This window comes from Adiantum capillus-veneris, chromosome 23 (genome assembly GCF_014529385.1).
Source record: "Adiantum capillus-veneris isolate H3 chromosome 23, ASM1452938v2, whole genome shotgun sequence".
NCBI lineage: Eukaryota > Viridiplantae > Streptophyta > Polypodiopsida > Polypodiales > Pteridaceae > Adiantum > Adiantum capillus-veneris.
Window position 1 is genome coordinate 148,011,043 of NC_140953.1, and position 5,919 is coordinate 148,016,961.

The window sequence follows — 5,919 nt, forward strand, 5'->3', positions numbered from 1 at the left end:
AAAGAGGGAGAGAGCAAGAGCAAGGTTTAATGGAAACCTTGATTTACTTAAGCATAATCTTGAGCATGGCAAGTATGCAAGTAGCTTAGCAATATGTGTAAAATTACAAAGGAGAGGGGGTGCTTATATAGAAAATGGTGGGTAGAATACTCAATTCCTATTGGACCCCAATTCTCTTCTCAATTCCTATTGGACCCCAATTCTCTTCTCAATTCCTATTGGACCCCAATTCTCTTCTCAATTCCTATTGGAACCCAATTCTCTTCCTAATTCTTATTGGACTCCAATTTCTTCTCAATTCCTATTGGACCCTAATTATCTTCTAAATTCTTATTGGACACCAATTTCTTCTCAATTCCTATTGGATCCCAATTCTCTTCTTAATTCTTATTGGACCCCAATTTCTTCTCAAATCCCATCTCTTCACTTTATCTTCCAATCAAGTTAGTCCCTTTTTTTGCCAGTACTCGATCTAGATCAGTTCCCACGCAGCTTTTGACGAAGAAGTAGAAAAATAATCTTAATCTTTTTGGAAAAATATAGGGATGACGTAATTTGTTATCCGAAATATCCTTGTCTTTTCATTTTGGAGTAAAGTCTCGTTGTCCACATGACTTCTTTGTCAATCTTGCTATTTCTAAATTATTTTCTAGGCTAAAAAAGTTTTAAATGGCTCTAGGATTTAGGGAGGGACCTTACAAACTCCCCAACAAAAATAAAGAGCTATCCTCAGCTCGGGACATGCTTTACAAAGTAGTCAGAATCAATTTTTGATCAACTTATGATTGAACATGGTCAGTAACTTTAGGGTATTTAGATTAAAGGACAGTGAAGCTGGTATGGACCTTGAATAATACACTTCTCTTCCATTTTTAGGGCTGACTCAAAAGTCTTAATCATAAAGAAGTCTTAATGATTCAAGGTTAGTTTAATTATTGAATGTGATCTTACTCAATTAGGTATGTTTCCTTTGGTGTGACCGGATTGTGTTTCTCTTGTGAGGTCTGGAAATCATTTCTTCACTTCACTCTCTATTTAGCCTCAATACACTTTGTAAAAATCTTACCATTCTTACCTAGACTTTAACTTTTTTCGTTTTGAGCGTTGACTCATTTCTCTATGTTGGAATTAGGGTTGCAGAGAAACACACACAGCTTGGAGAAGATGAAGGAAGCTCAAGGCACACAATAGAGAGTGTGTTACTTAGTGTGCAATGGAAAGATAGATAGCCCTAGAGTGATGGACGTATATACAATGCACGGGGGAAAAAACCTCCTAAAGAGGGAAAAAATGCCCCGGCAGTCCTAGTGTGTTCACACACATCACTACCACATGTATATGGTAACAAATCCCCCCTGGAGTGATGCGGTGAACGAGAGCTGGCACATGAGTAAAGGGAAGTGCCATGCCCTGAGGACAGGATCAGTCCACAAAGGGGAGTAAGCCCAAAGCTTTGCGGAAAGCTTCAAGCTTCTCACGAGACAATGCCTTTGTGAAAAGATCTGCAAGGTTGTCCTGTGTTGGCACATAAGCCAAGCTGATCTCTCCTGCTGAGAGCCTCTCCCTGACATAGTGGTAATGCACCTCAATGTGCTTTGTGCGAGCATGAAAAACTGGGTTCCTCGCAACTGCCAATGTGCTCTGACTGTCAGTGTAGATAGTGTTGGCCGTGTCCTGTCCAACACCCAAGTCAACCATAAGGCGTCTGAGCCATACACACTCAACCGTAGCTGTGAAGACTGCCCTGTACTCAGCCTCACAACTCGAAGTGGCCACAGTAGGTTGCTTCTTGCTCAACCATGATATACATGAACTGCCAAGCATGAAACAAAAACCGCTTGTGGACACTCGCGTGTCAAAACAACCAGCCCAATCTGAGTCCGAAAAAGCATGTAAGTCTGGCGGCAATGATCCCCCCTTGGGATAAAACAAGCCAAGATGTAAAGTGCCACTAAGGTAGCGGAAAATCCTCTTGACAGCCTGCCAATGCTTAGACCCTGGGCTATGCATAAATCTGCTGACCTGCGAGACTGCAAACTGAATATCTGGCCTCGTGTTGCATACATAAATGAGGCAGCCAACAGCAGTTTGGTAAAGAGTGACATCAGCAGGATCGCCAGCATCATGTAGAATCAACTTCAAACCTGTTTCCATGGGAGTGGCAATAGGTTTGCAATCCTCAAGTCCAAACTTACATAGCAATGTCTCTATGTAACTTTTCTGACACAAGGCAATACCACCATCACACTGCTTAAACTGTATACCCAAGTAATGATGCAACAGCCCCAAATCTTTCATCTTGAAAGTAGCATTCAAATCAGCCTTAAATTCAGCAATATGTCTCTCATTTGGTCCAGTGATCAGCAAATCATCAACATAAAGAACCACAATGAGAAATACATCATCCTCACGCTTTACATACAATGTGCTTTCTGTTGGACTGTTACGAAAGCCTCGTTTAACCAAATGAGTGTCAGCTTTCTCATACCAAGCACGAGGAGATTGCTTCAACCCATACAAAGCCTTCTTACATTTGCACACTTTGTCCTCTTGTCCTTTTATGACAAAACCGCGAGGCTGCGTTACATAAACTTCCTCAAATATGTCACCATTCAAGAAAGCAGTAACAATGTCTGATTGATGTACATCCCAACCAAAATGAGCTGCCAATGCACATAGAAAACGCACAGTAGTCATACGACAAGTGGGAGCAAAAGTCTCTTCATAATCTATGCCTTTTTGTTGTGTATAACCCTTTGCAACAAGTCGAGCCTTATGGCGATCGATCTCACCATCCGGCTTGCGTTTCAACTTGTAAACCCACTTCGTACCAATGGCCTTTTTGCCAGGAGGCAAATCACATAAAGTCCATGTGTCATTCTCTATAAGTGCATCATATTTTGATTTCATGGCAGCAATCCAATTTTCTGAATTCTGTGCTTCATCAAAAGACAGAGGCTCCTCAACATCATGTAAACTAGACACAGTCAAAGCATAACAATCTGATGCATAAGATGCATGGCGAGAGCCTGAACGAGTACGACTAGATAAAGGTGCATCCAATTTACTGTCACGCAAAGTGTGCACCAGCCATTTTGGCATACCTCTAGCCTGCTCTATTTCAGCCCTTTCCTCATCAAGTACATCATGTACATCTGCATCAGTAATAGGCTGTTCTAAAACATTTTCAGAAACCCCCATAGGCTGTACATTTGCCTCATTGGAACTTACATTCGTATTTCCACCACTGAAAAGAGGCAACCAAGTGTCATAAATGTCCTGTGAGCTTACATTACTGTCTCTAGTACATGACAGCAAGGGCTGAACAGAATCTTCCACAAACACTACATCCCGTGAAACCAGAATACGTTTTGTTTGCGGATGATACAACCTGTAACCTTTGCTTTCAGCACTATAACCAACAAAAATACATTTGACAGCCTTATCATCCAATTTTCTGCGCTGCACTTGTGGCACCAAAGCATATGCCAAACAGCCAAAAACACGCATGTGCTCAATAGAAGGTTTTCTATCATTCCATGCTTCATATGGAGTAATAGACTGCAAAGCTTTCGTAGGACACCTGTTAAGTACATAAGTGGCACACATGATAGCCTCAAGCCAAAAAGAATGCGGCAAAGCTTGACTTTTGACCATACATCGTGCCATTTCCGTTAGTGACCTGTTTTTTCTCTCAGCAACACCATTTTGCTGAGGTGTATAAGGCACTGTACATTGGTGTTTTATCCCACGACTAGCCAGAAATGCATTAAATTCATGAGACATATACTCCCCCCCTCGATCGGAACGAAGGGTGCCCATAGTACATTTTGAGACATTTTCAGCCATAGCCAAAAATTGTTTGAAGCACATAAAAACTTCGGACTTCGCTTTAAGCGGAAATACCCATGCATGCCTGGAGTAATCATCAATGAAAGTCACGAAGTACAGGTAATTGCCCAAGGACGGAGTTTGCATGGGCCCACAAACATCACTATGCACAAGCTGCAACCTGCATGTGGCCCTAACTGAACCATCCTTTGGAAACTTAGAACGCTGCATTTTACCCAGAATACAGCCTTCACAAACATGTTTGACAGGTGCTTCAAGAGGCGGCAAAGAAGCAACCATATCAGATTTCTACAAACGCAGCAAACTGGCAAAATTCAGATGACCAAAACGTGCATGCCAAAGTTTTGCATCTGAAATAGCCCTTGAATCTGCAACAGCATTTGCAAAATTTTGTCCACACTTGTCATACAAAGTGAGCTTATACAGCCCACGGCACAAAAGCCCAGATGCAACAATTTCATCACCAAAACTGAGATCATGAACTGTACATCTGTCATCCACAAATTTGACTACAAGTCCAAGTCTAGCAAGTGCGGATACAGACAAGAGATTCTTCTTGATCCCAGGTACATAAAGTGCATCAACAAGTGTGAAGGAATTGCCATTAGCAGCAGTGAGCACAATCTTTCCAACTCCCTGAACTGGATAAGAGGCGTTGTTGGCACAAGTGACTGAATTCCCATGAGGGACAGACTCGAGAGAGGTAAACAATTCACGATGTGAGGTAATGTGCTTTGTAGCACCACTGTCGAAATACCACACATGTGAATCTGCAGCAACTGACAAGCATGCATCATGGACAGCAGGATTGTAAGTGCACTCTGCGCTAAAAGCCCATTCTGCATCAACATCAGCATCACAATCTCCTTTCACAGAAGACTCAACAATGGCTGCATTTGTAGTGGTTCCAGCATTTGCAGTGGAACCACGTGATCATTGGCTTTACAATAATGGCAACGCATCTTCTTTTTGCCCTTATCACCAGAATTGCCAGACGAAGTGCTGCCAGCAGAAGCATTAGGAACAGAATTTTTGCCACTCGCAGCAGAACCATAAGAAGTGGCTGCATTATTGTTACCACCCTTTCTTTGAGAAGCAATAAAAGCCTGTTCAACTGCACGCTGCCTAGTCCTGTTTTTTCTAGAAAGTGACTCTTGCAACAGCAATGTGCATAATGCATCAAACTTGACAACTTCAGGATTTCCTTGGGTCATCAGTCTCCAAGTACTAGCAAAAGTTTGGTAGGAATCTGGTAAGGCATCAAGAACAGTCTGCACAAGGGAACTGTCCGAAATGACTTCACCTGCAGAAATGAGTTGCTCATTGATATCCTTGACACTAGCAAGGAAAGTGTCCATATCATCTTCCTCATGCATAATCTTCGACTCTAGCTCTTTACGCAGCAAAGCAATTTTAGCCTCATTGCGGCTTGCATAAAGACCTGCTAGAATATCCCAAGCCTGTTTTGCAGATTTTGCTGAACGGATGTGAGGAATAATGGTGCGCTTCACAGACAACGCAATCAATGCATGAGCCTGCGCATCCTTAACATCCCAACGAGCTTGTTCTGCCGTAGGCAAAACAACTCTAACAGCTGCAATCCTTGCAGCAAGACCTACAACATCCTCAACATCGCCTACATCTTCAGAACCAGGACGTACCTCAATGCCCTGCACAATGTTCCAGACACCTTTTGACACAAGAACATGTTGCATCATATAAGCCCACATAGGGTAGTTGTCCCCATCCAACCTGTCCTCAGCAGCAAACATCTTGAACACATCTGTGTTGTTGTTGTCAGCCATGGTAAATACTGCACCTGATGTGAAAACAGCCCGAAAATAGGAGAAATGGAGCGGGAACAACTTGTGCTATATAGCACAAACCGTAGAAGACTATAAGGCACCTGTTATGCAGAAAACGGCAGTGATAGAAAATCTGCACAAAATGACGAAATAGCCTGTGCAGTACTGCCCGTAGTGGAAACGGAGGCCGAAATGAGCCCAAATCAAAATTCTGAGTAGACCGAGATCTTTGAGCTCTCCCAAAATATTTGTCGACCTGCGA